This window comes from Aedes albopictus, chromosome 2 (genome assembly GCF_035046485.1).
Source record: "Aedes albopictus strain Foshan chromosome 2, AalbF5, whole genome shotgun sequence".
Lineage (NCBI taxonomy): Eukaryota > Metazoa > Arthropoda > Insecta > Diptera > Culicidae > Aedes > Aedes albopictus.
Window position 1 is genome coordinate 74,601,730 of NC_085137.1, and position 12,910 is coordinate 74,614,639.

Sequence of the window (12,910 nt, forward strand, 5' to 3'; positions counted from 1 at the left end):
TTTTTTCGTCTCCTGTTTACGCTACCCAGAGAGCTAAACGCGAGAGAGCACACGAGCCTACGGATAGAGACCGTACTTTGCGTGTCTCTACATTCTAAGCCCTGCTACGAACGGTACGTAAACTTTTCGCTTTTGAGCACTACACACTTAAATCCAATTCTCGAGCTCGGCAAACAAAAATGCCGAGCAAGAACGGCAACATGGAAAATTGCTGATATTTCAGTATTCAAAAGTGCCGTTACCGAGATTCAGCGAAATTTTTTACTAAGAATCTGTAAAAACACCTCAGATAACCGAACTTCGTCAAACAAAATTACTGTACTTTTCGGTAATAAACAGTTGTACCGGAATCAGCGATTGCGTTTGCCGAGATTTCGGCATATCCACGATATTTTGCTGGGATACAGTAACGCAGCTGTCAGTTGGAGCTGCATTCGCATTTTCATCGGCGCCATGTTCGTTTCAAGTGTACAAAGTTACATTTTAGAGATTTCTCACAAACAGCAAACAAAATGTTGACGATGGTAAGCTAAATTCTAACGCTAGATCATGTCTGAGTACAGAAGACGTACGGCTATGGGCAGCTTCGTAAGTATTATCATAAATATTTTTATTTCTCTTGTAGACGGATTTACGTTTTGGAATTTTCGCTGGTGACGGCGACTCAGCAAGCTTGACCGGCACAATTGTAACCAGGTGCATTTGCTAGCTGATTTAATCGGAAAACTATGAATAATGTATGCTCATTGCTCATGCCTCAATAATATTATGTTTTCCCTGCCTAAATCGGTGTTGAATTTTGTGAAAAAAAAAACTACGAAAAAATGTGGGTGGAAGCAGGGGAAAGTTAACAAGTTGCTGACTTTTCGGCAATTCATGCTTCATTTTAATTAACTGATTAATCGGCAATCTACGGTTTGTTTACATTATTTTTGACGAGAAAACAGCAAAAATTTTGCCGAGATAATCAGCATTATTTGACGTTTTGTCATAAACTGGATTGCCGAAGCGCTCAGTAACTTGAACTTTTGCCGAGGTGATTGCTGAGCACTCGGCTGTGCAAATCTCGGCATTTTTTTTGCCGAGATTCGGCAATAAAATCTAAGTGTGTACTTAGCAGCGACCGGTGCGGTTCGCTTCTTTGTTCGGGGCTCTACTTAACGTTAAAACGTTTGATGGAGCCCATGAGTGGGCTTGGTCTAATGCCTGGAGCATTAGGGGATTTTTTTTATTATCGTACAAATTGGTACGAAATCCTGGAGAATTTTCTGGACAAATTCCTGGCGGAAGGCCTGGAGAAGGTACTGGAGAAATTCCAGAAGGAGGCATCCCTGGAGAAGTTCCTGGAGTAATGCCTGGAGCATTAGAGAAATTTCTGATGAAATTCTAAGATAAATTTCTAAAAGAATTCCCAGAGGAATTTCTGGAGGAATTCCAGTAGGAACTTCATGAGGAATTCTTGCAGGAATTCTTGGAGGAATTTCTGGAAGAATTATTGGAGGAATTTCACGGAAGAATCCTTAGAGGAATCCCTGAAGGAATTTCTGACATATTCCTGGAGTAATTCCTGGTGGAATTTCTGGAGGAATCCGTGAAATAACTCCTGGACGGATTTCTAGAGGAATCTTTCTCTCTTCTTGGCGTAACGTCCTCATTGGGACAAAGCCTGCATCTCAGCTTAGTGTTCTATGTGCACTTCCACAGTTATTAACTGAGAGCTTCCTCTGCCAATGACCATTTTGCATGCGTATATCATGTGACAGGCACGAAGATACTTTATGCCCAAGGAAGTAAAGGAAATTTCCTTCACGAAAAGATCCTGGACCGACCGGGAATCGAACCCGTCACCCTCAGCATAGTCATGCTGAATACCCGTGCGTTCACCGACTCGGCTATATGGGCCCTTTCTAGAGGAATCTCTGGAGTTGAAATTCATGGATTAATTCTTGGAGGAAACCTGCAAGAATTTCCGGAGGAATCCCTTGCAAAAATTCCCATAAAATTTCCTAAAGAATCTCCTGGAAGAATATCTGAAGTAATCTCTGAAGTATTTCCTGCAGAAATTCTTGAAGGAATGCTGTAGGAATTTCCGAAGAAATTCCTGGAGGGATTCCTGGATCATTTTCTGAAGAAACTCCTGTAGGAATTTCTGAAGAAATATCTGGGGTAGATCTTCGTGGAATTCCTGGAGGAGTCCCTGGAGAAATGCCTGGATGAAATCCTGGAGGAATACCTGGAATAATTGCTGAATAAATTCACATAGAAATTTATGGGGGAAATTCTGAAGGAATCATTGGAAAATTTCCTAGAGAATTCCCGAAGAAATCCTTGAAAGAATTCCTAGAGGAATTTCAGGAGGAATTCATACAGGAACCCCTGGAGGAATTCTTGGAATAATTCCTGGAAAAACTCTGGGAGGAATTTCTGGGGGAATTTCTTAAGGAGCCCCTGGAGAAATTCCTGGAGAAATTGCGGTAGTAATTTCTGAAGGAATCTTGGAATGCCTTGAGGAATCCCCATAGAAATCTCTGGAGGAACTTCTGAAGGAATACCTGGAGGAACCCCTGGATACATTTCTGGAGACATTCCTGTATCAATTGCTGAAGGAGTATTTCGAGAAATTTATTAAGAAATCCTTTGAGGAAACCCTGGAGAATTTCCTTCAAGAATCCCTGAAGAAATTCCTGGAGCAATTTCTGGATAAATTCCTAGATGAATTCCTGGTGGAGTTTTTAGAAGAATTCTGGGAGGGACATCTAGAAGAACTCCCGGAGCAATCTCTAGATGAATTCCTAGAGAAACCCTGGGATGAGTCCATAAAGAAACTCCCAGGAGAAATTTCTAAAGAAACCTCTTGAAAAATTCCTCTAGAGGAATCCTTAGGGAAATTTCTAGTGAAATTCTTGGAAGATTCCTGGGAAAATTTTTGGAAAAATCCCTGGAGGAATCCCTGAAGTAATTTCTGGAGGAACCTCAAGAGGAATGCCTGGAAAATTCTGGACAAATTCCTGCAGGAAGTTCTGGACAAATTCCTTGCAGAATCCCAGGACGAATTCCTGGATAAATTTGTAAAGGAATTTTCGGGGAAATTCCGAGGAACTATTCCTGGAAGAATCTTGAGAGAAATTCAGGAAGCAATTACTGGAGGAATTTCATAAGAAATTCCAAGATAAATTTCTGAAGAAATTCCAAGATAAATTTCTAAAGAAATTCCAAGAGAAAATTCCAATAGAAATTTGTAGAGTAATTCCCAGAGTGATTTTGTATGAATTCCAGGAAGAATTCCTGGAGGAATTGCGGTAGTAATTCATGAATGGATTCCTATGGGAGTTCCTGGATCAATTCCTGGAGGACTTTTTGAAGAGATTCTCGGGGTAATTCTTAAGAAACCTCTTGAGGAATTCCTGGAGGCATCCTTAAAGGGGAAATTCCGTAGAACTATTATTGGAAGAACTCCAGGAGGAATCTCTAAACAAATACCTTGAGGAATCCCTAAATGAATTCCTTGAAGAATCTCTAGAGGAATTTTGGTAGAAATCCATGGAGAAATTATTAGAGAAATTCTGAAAGCAATTTTTGGTGGAGTGCCAGGAGGAATTTCCAGAGGAATTTCTGGAGGAATTCCAGGAGGAATTCCAGAAGGATTTTCAGGAGGAATTACTGCAGGAATCATCGGTGGAATTTCTGGAGGGATCCATGAAATAATTCTTGGAGGAATGTGTAGAAGAAACCCTAGAGAACAAATTCCTGGATTAATTCTTGGAGCAAACCCTGGAAGAATTCCTGGATCCATTCTAGAATAAATTCCCGGAGGAATTACTGAGGAAATACCTGGGGTAATTCCCGTAGAAATTCTTGGTAGAACTCTTGCAGAAGACACTTATAACACGCGACGCGAGGCAGACACAACACTTATTATTCTTACAAAGCGTTAAAAAGGAGATATAATTACCTTTTTGAGTCGACCGGTTTCGGGATCGTTGTTGCCCATCGACAGGACGATGTCCGACCGATGGTCAACATTCCTACTCTTGCAGAAGTCCCTGGAGAAATGCCTGAATAAAATCCTGGCAGGAGGAATACCTGGAATAGTTCTTGAAAAAAAATCCGGGAGGAATTTCCGAAAGAATCCCTTGAGGATTTTCTGGAGGAATCTCAAGATTTATGATGAAATACAAAGTTCGATTTCTGAGAGAATTCCAGGAGGAGTTTCTGATGGATTCTTAGAGGAAATACTGAAGAAACCGCTAACATTCTTGAGGAAATCCTGAAATCCTGGATTAATTCCTGGGGGAGTTTCTGAAGGAATCCCAACAAGAAATCTTGCATTTTTGAAATAATCCCGGAATTCGTTTTTGAAAGAATAACAGAAGAAATTTCCGGTGATTCCCGGAGGAACTCGAAGTAATTTCTGAAGAAACCCGATGAGCAATCCCGGAAGCAATTCCATGAGGAACTCTATGGAATCTCAAGAGAGCTTTCGTAGCGAATACCTGGAAATTTTTTAGTAGGAATATTCCTGGATAAAAAAAATTGAAGAAATCAATGTCTGCAGTAATTGTTGAAGGAATACTAGGATCCCTCAAGGTTTTTTTGTACAATTTTTTCAAACAATTCTTGGAGTATTTTTTAATAATCTCTAAGTAAAATTTTCTAGAAGATTTTCTGGAATACATTCCTGCAGAAATACTTCGAATCATTCCAGATGTAATTATTGGATCAATCTCTAGTGGAATTCTGGAAGCATATATGGAGAAATCCCTGTAGAAATCTCTGAATACCTGCAGAAATACCTTAAAGGTTCTCTGGAGAAATTCCTAAAGGAAACCTCGAAAAAAGCACTGGAACAATTGCTGGTGGAACCTCTAGAGATGTCCCAGGGCAAATCCCCAAAAAAATGTCTAGTGGAATCCCTAGATGAATTTTTGATTGAATTTCTGGATGAAGCCATGATGGAATCACTGAAGCAATCTATGGAAAAAAATCTTGGAGGAATTGTTCGTACTCATATAGTTTACGAAACTATGAACAAATCTAAAACAGTCATTTTGATTACTCAAACCTACAATACCAATTTCCATATCCACATATCAGGCGCCCATCCCGCTTAAAATTCATCTCAAGTCAGGCCCCCCCTGGGCCCCCTCCAGGAAAAAATCCTAGTTACGCCAATGTATGCAGGGCTTCTTGATACCTCAATAAGGTTGTACGTATTGGGTTTGCATACCTGAGTTTGGTATTCTTCAGCTATTTTCTCCTGCTCGGGTATAAAAAGATGGAAATAGTGAGCCGAATAAAACACGGCATGCTGCGGTGGGCAGGGCACGTAGCTCGTATACCGGAGGAACGACAACCTAAAATCATTTTCAGCAGAGAACTAGAAAGGGGTCGTCGGCTTCGTGGAAGGCCGGGCACATGTTGGCTTTTTGCAGATGAGGAGGTCCTAAGGACTCTAAGCGTTCAGGGCGACTGGAAACGATTGGCCCAGAACCAAGACCAGTGGAAGCGAATACTTTATTCGGCGTCGTAGGCTCACCGCTACGAGTTGTACCCCATCAAGTATCAAGGTTGATTATTATTATTATTAAGTTTTATTTGCGACACTTTACACTGCGGGTGCATTCGTGTCGATAATAAAGATCAAATCAAAACATTACAATATGGTACAATTTACACAGCTTATTTTTTTCTCGATCTATGTAGTATGATAAATCTTCCACTCTAATTCAGCATTCTGTCCTCCCTCATTGCAGGATCGTTTTGCAGCGTTCACTTCTTTTCTTCCATTGTCCGTTTCAGTCGACAACCGTCTCTTCGTAGTCTCAGGCTCAACTTCAGTTTCAACGTTCTCTGTGTCTTTTTCGTTATACTCGTCGGTATCGGTGCGCCGAATAACATCATCGTCGCCGTCGTCGTCGTTGTTGGTGTCGTTATCATCGTCACTTTTGCCAGTGAGAGTCGAAGCCGGTGGGTGATCAACAGTTGTGTATTGTTTATCACCGATGCTGTTTTGCTCTTTGGCAGAGCTTGATAGTTGTGTTGGCTGGAGCGATGTGTGTTTGTTTGTTTCGGATAGGTTACGTAGGTAGGTTCGTGGTTAACCACAATACGAGACGGCAGCGTCTTCTCCAGTTTCATTCGCACAACTCTGACGCCGTTTGGAATTCCCGGGAAAAAGTTCTTCCATACTTCATTTTCGATGGAGATTACTTTGCCATACTGTTGCATGTGGCGCGTGATGACGTCGTTGGACATTTGCGGTGAAAGGTCGTGGATCCTCACGGTTGTAGTGGGGCCGTCAACATACACTGGGATGTAGTAACTTGTTCCTTGGTGGATGAAGTAGTGCTTGAGATGATGTTGTTTTTGCACTCGTGGTGCTACGCCGGCGTCATTCATTTCAATATACAGGCAATTTTTTTGATTGTGTATTTGAATGTTTTTGACGTCGGCCATGTCGATTTTTAGGTCGTCTTTGAGGAATTCCTGAACTTGATCCAGAACGGGTCGCTTTGGCAGGACACTGAAATCAATGACGAGTGTATTTTTCCTGTACGTAGACATCTTGCGACGGTTGCAAAATTCTAACGCAACAGGAACTACAGACAAATTGATAGACGGGAGCTGTATGGAAGCTCGTCTGTCGCGCACGAAGAGCGATTGCCAACTGCTCAAGGTTGATGTGTTTCGATTTGAAAAGTAGCAAAAGTGCTGTTCAATACTGTTCGTCACACCGAAGGAGACAGGAACAGGGAATATCACTCTCGTGGTGGTGTCGCCCAAAGGAACTTCAGGAATAAAAGCCGTAAACCTGGTGACAGATATATCGAATAAAAAACAGCACAATGTTACAATAAAATAATGAGGGTTTTCTGGCTGGATGCACACAATGCGCGAAAAGTAAATGAATCGTCAGCAATCTTCTTGGAAAGATAAATAAACATCGAAATTACACCCCCGGGATAATGAAAAACGGGTTCTGATGGAAAAGGACATCCGTGCACAACCGCGTAACGGGGGAAGTGCGCTACTTCACATCGGCGCGAAAGAGTGCAGCTGATAGACAGTGATTGCGGAAAGGATTAGCCGTTATTAGATGATTGTGATCAAAAATTGAGTAAGGGGGTGTCCATAGACCCGGGTACGAAAAACATTGTATGGAATGTTATCTCAATACCACTGTTTTTGTCATACTTAGATTAAAAGATTTTCTTTTATAAATTTTCAAAATTATCTGAATAGGCGGAAATTACAACCAGTTGAAGAATATTTATTCTCTCATTGTCTATGTTCTTACTGAAATTAGAGATCTTCTTCTTCTTCTTTATGGCTCTACGTCCCCACTGGGACTTGGCCTGCCTCGCTTCAACTTAGTGTTCTTTGAGCACTTCCACAGTTATTAATTGAAGGGCTTTCTTTGCCTGCCATTGCATGAATTTGTATATTGTGAGGCAAGTACAATGGTACACTATGCCCAGGGAGTTGAGAAAATTTTCTCGACTGGAACGGGAATCGAACCCGCCGTCTCCGGATTGGCGATCCATAGCCTTAACCACTAGGCTAACTGGAGAGATCTTTCGGTATATTTTGCGTCGTAGGAAATATTTGATTCATTTAATAAACAACAGGTATTACGAAAATCTCAAAATAAATCCAATAGCCAATCTAGTCTTGAGTCTAAATGTATATGTTTAGAAAGAAGGCTTTCTCTTCGTTAGAAATGCCGTTAGATCTCAATAATTAGATGCCCCACGGCACCTATAATTACATAGACATCCAGTGTCATAACTCTTCAGCGCCAGCATCAACAAATCAAACACTTATTAAATTCCACAGACGCAATCCAGCATCTCTAACCATCAACGCTCGCTTCCGTGGTTCTTTTGTGCTAGCAAAATGTTTGCTTGGTGTAGTATTAAATAACTACGGCACGTGTTGGAATCAATTCAGCTCTACTCTACAAAGCACTAAACTGGTGCCCATAGCTGACGAGACGATAATGATAGCGTCGTTGTCTTTTTATTCTATTGTGCGTCATTCCTCGAAGATTGTCTTCTATATTAGATTCTGTATATCATACCGTGTACGTTTTAATTATAAGAATTTGAGGATCCCTGCCCAAGCAACATTTTGATGACCAATTAGTCTTGTAGACATTTTGAGAACCGCCATAAAACCTTATACCTTTTATATTGGTTTTATTGTGATTCTAAGAATGATTTTTGGGAAAATTTGGGTCCATTTTGAAGCTTTATAACCTTAATAGCATCAGGGAAAGCGAAACCCCAGAATCCCCCAATCGATTTTGCAGCATACCCATTCGTAGACAGTTGACGAGCAAGTTTGTATGGGAACCGATCAGCTGTGAACTATCGTGCTGTGAACGTCGTTGTATCAAAACAAGCAAACAGTTTATTAACATGATAGATAGATTTACGAAACTTAAATATTTAATCTGACTGTGCTTTGCTGTTTGCGGAGCAAACACAATCGCATAAATATCGCCCTGCGTACAATGTACAATCAGTGTACAGGGATTGCACTGTGCACTGGCGGATGCTGTAAAGGTCTGTCTGGCTGATGATGACACGAATGTGTTTGCCAGATAGAGGTATACCTACTCTCTAGCAAAGCCAAGCGAATAGCAACATAATTTCATATGCAGCAATGTGACATCGGTGGAAAAAGAACATTTTACCATTTTGAAATTCGGTGCAGTGATGACAAAGGGATGGTTACGGCGACAAACTCAGCAAGGCGTATTTGATCAACGTACGTACAAGAGTTGTGTGCACGTGTTTCCCACAAAACTACTAGCCTGGCAGCTTGGAAGGCAGTCTTTGTAATTCTTCACAATGTAACGTTGTAGTAGAGCTGATGTTTGTTCACATCATGCATCACAAAATTGTGACTGCGAGCTAACGATTGATTTTTTTTTCTTTTTTTGAGAACAAGTTAGCGTGCTTACACGATAACCGCACACATAATACGAAATTAGATTATTTTCGAAAAGTTGCACTTGGCTAGTGAAATTTCATTTTAATTTCCACCGGTATATTGTACATTTTATTCGATTTACGAATGTTTCAAGAACCAGGGGATTGACAAGTGTGGGATGCAAAATTCTAGGATGTGGGATTATGTGGACATGGGGTGGGGTGTATAACGTATTTTGAGCAGTTTACGGCATAACTTAGTCAACGATGTAACTTAGTGTCTTGTACAGGATGAATTATGTACAGTATCTGGTATTCTAATCTAACATAGTGCAACACCTGCGTTTTTGAAAGTAACTAATAAAAATTTGCAATATTTTTTTCTATCATTTTGGGGAGGCGTAGGAGTATCTGATTTTGCTACGAGTTAGGAAATGCATTAATAATGGGAAAACAGCCTATGAGGAAGAGAAGAGAGGGTGCCATAAAATACAACGTCGTTTCCGGATGTTTTCTTTCGGGGTTTGCTAGTTTGCTTCGAAAATTTGTTTTATGCTACTAACAAGTCTTCGGCTTAAAATTTGTGTTATGCGATTATATCTCGCAAATTATTTGAATTTTTTTTAATGCATGTTTCAAATAAAATTTTATGAATATGGCGAGAACAGATTTTCAATTTTGCATAATGATTTAACTGCACCCATAATAATAATGATATTTACACGTCATGTAAACTTCAGTTTTGTCATGTAAACTTAGTGTTACGATGGTTTACATAATATATCATGTAAATTTGTCAAAGTCATGCTGAATTACGTGGCACATAATGGAAGTTTACTTGATATTTTATGACTTTTGCATGATATGTCATGTAAACTTCTGTGATATCCCACGCTCCAATCAAGTGCATTAGACTAGCACAAATACGAAAATGTTGAAAAGTTCCACGGGGCAGGGCGAATGCAGATATAAAACAGAAATACAGCTTATTCAAATGGTTATTGATTACCTGGGAATATGTAGAAGATCATACCACGGAAAAGCTTAATTATGTTACGGTTTTGGTCAAAGCAAGCCGGATGAGGATCTGAACCCTCATTAACTCTCGGTTGTTGCATTGCAGCACATGTTTGTCGTCAGAGACTTGAGCGCGAAATCATAGGCAGCTATGTTTTTCTTCATTCCAATTGCTCGGGCGCGTGAACGGGTATCTAGTCAAATGAAGCCAAATGGCATTATGCCAAATGGGGTAGACATAAGCTTATAATGTGAAGATTTGTTTTATACATATGTTCAGCTCAAAATCGGCAAAATGGTCACTTAAACCCCTTTGCATCTGGGCCTCTCAAATGCCATGGGTGAATCACCAGCTGTTGGGTGCGCTACGTCAGAGCCCGTTCTACCCCGTGTGCCCAATGTAGGCAAAACTGAATGTCCATTCTCGCCACGCCCAGCACCTGTCAAGGGGACTGCCTGCGAGTCAAATGAGAAGAAGAGAAGCTCCAACTAAGCAATCCATGACATCGAAACAATAGATTGATGCAGTGAAATTAGTTATTACGAAAAATTCGGCTTGTAAAAATACTAAATACCAATGCAAATCGCTCCTTGAATTCGATATTTCTTCTACTATTAGTGTTACTATCCTACTAGGTATTGCATATGCTATGATGTTATGTGAAATCTTTTTTAACCATGAATGCACCTTGTTTACAGCTCTTCAAGCAATCCCGCAATTACAACAATTGCTAATTTGTTGAATTCGAAGCCTATTATAATTATATATTTCAATGAACGGTAAGATCATGGCTAAAATTATAAAAATACGAAGTTCATTACATTTATTATATTTCTATAAACATAGATTGTGTTCAAACAAAGACAGAGTAGAAGTTGTCACCAGATCTTACATTTTTTTCCTAGCTAATCAAAGGTGAGAAATTTAAGATAACATTAGGCTAAAAAGCAAATACAAGCTTAAGTTTTTGCAGGCAGTTCGACCAACGAACTTAGTATAACTGAGCAACAATTAAATTATATTTGTTTGGTGGTAGCGAACACTATCGTAAGTTACATGAACTTTCGAATATCTTGTAGATTCTAACTATTTTTGTATGTCTTCAGGAATTTTGTAATTCAGCAATAAATTCACAAAATTATCTTGCCTGCCACCCAACATCTTACAAAATTCGATACGACTTTCCAAAAATGTCGTAGCTTCATCAACACGGTCTCGTTTGAGCATTGCTTTGGAAGATGCCAGTCAACTTCTTGCCACAGGCGCAATTGGCGGCGCCGCTGAGGGTCATGAGGCTTCATCATCCAATGCTGCTGTGGTCGCCGAGCTCAGCAAACTGGCCATCGTGAACAACGCACAACGCGAAGCGAACGGTTCAACGAAATCGACGACGAATGCAAGAAGCAACACAGCTTCGGTAGGAGAAGAGTGCCGCCCTACCCGCCAGGTAAACGTTGACATTAGCAATTCTAAAAAATATCCATCATTGGGTACCGTACCCAACGAAAACGCTAGAGCACGGTCGTCTGCAATAGCGAACAATCCGGTTTCGTTATCAAATCTCGTTTACAACAACCCCCGCGCAACCGAAAATCCAAACGTACGCGTACGAGTCACTCGGTTTAGTCACTGTGAACTATGTAACGAGAGAGATACTAGCAGTATGGTGCAATGTGATGGATGCGATTTGTGGTATCATTTCTCCTGTGTAGAAGTAACAAGTGGTATAGCAAATCGTAGCTGGGTCTGTCCAGCCTGTAGTGTACCGGACACACGTCCCGCCATCGAAGAGCAACAACTTATACCGTCAGCGACAGCGATCCATCCAGTAGATCCACCCCCTCGTCCCGAAAGCTCACGAAGGTCCATCGGAACGACAAACAGTAATCGTAGCAACCAACGAAGGATTACCCGGCGTCTGCAGATGTTGGAGGAGCAAAAGCGGCTGGAACAAAAGTATCTGGAGGAAAAGTACCGGATCTTGGATGAAGAGGATGGCGACGACGACACTGTGGTTAGTGATAACGAAGTAGGTTCAATGGAGATGTCCAAAGTCCGGGGATGGCTTATAGATACAGGAAGATGTGGTGATGACGGTGATTCCGGTTTGGTCGAAGAAGTCAACGAACATGAAGAGAATCCCATCGATCAGCAAGCTGCTTATATGGAGCGAACAGGGACACGTTTAACGCACGAATTCTATCCCCATCAGCGGTCTACGCCACGTGAAGTAGGCAAAACCAGAAACAATCCACTGCAGAAACCATCATCACTGGTACCAATGTCGGAGGGCGTGTTGCGACGAACATCGTTAAATGTTGTACCTGACAACCAGTTTCGGCGCCCACCTGGTACAGCAATTCAGTTCCGTGAACAGGTGGAGAACCAAGATTCGCTGTATGCACGCGCACCACGACAAGAACAACCACATTCCTCAAGCGTTCAATACGTAGAGATGCCTCATGCAGGTCCAGTTCAAGTAAACCAGCAAACACGGCGAGCCCCTCCAGCGACGTACAACCAACTGCGACGAGAGACTGCATCAATTGCGGCGAATCAAATGTTTCAGCGTTCAGGAGCTGGAATTCCGATTTCATCAACATCTCGATTATCAAGACCTGTGGACCCTGATCCTGCTCCACTTGAAACCGAGGAGAACTTGTGTGTTCTCAACCGAAGTCAGCTAGCAGCACGTCAAGCCGTTTCGAAAGAACTCCCGGAGTTTTATGGAAGCCCTGAGGATTGGCCATTATTTTTTTCTATGTACAACTCCTCTACACAAATGTGTGGGTTCTCCAATGAAGAGAACATGCTCAGACTCCGGAGATGCCTGAGAGGAAAAGCTCTCGAGGCCGTACGGTGCCGACTCTTACATCCATCTAACGTGAACGGCGTTATTTCCACTCTAAGAATGCTGTATGGACGACCAGAAGCAATCGTTCAGGCTTCAATTAGG

The 12,910-nt window shown here is 41.3% G+C and overlaps 1 long non-coding RNA gene and 1 pseudogene across 1 annotated transcript in view; one reads left to right on the forward strand and one right to left on the reverse strand.

Moving 5' to 3' along the window:
* LOC134287638 (uncharacterized) overlaps positions 1–12,910 on the forward strand; it is a 196,971-nt gene that overhangs the window by 53,474 nt on the left and 130,587 nt on the right. The gene's annotated exons all lie outside the window — the stretch shown is intronic.
* On the reverse strand, positions 5,578–6,564 carry LOC134288953 (uncharacterized; annotated as a pseudogene).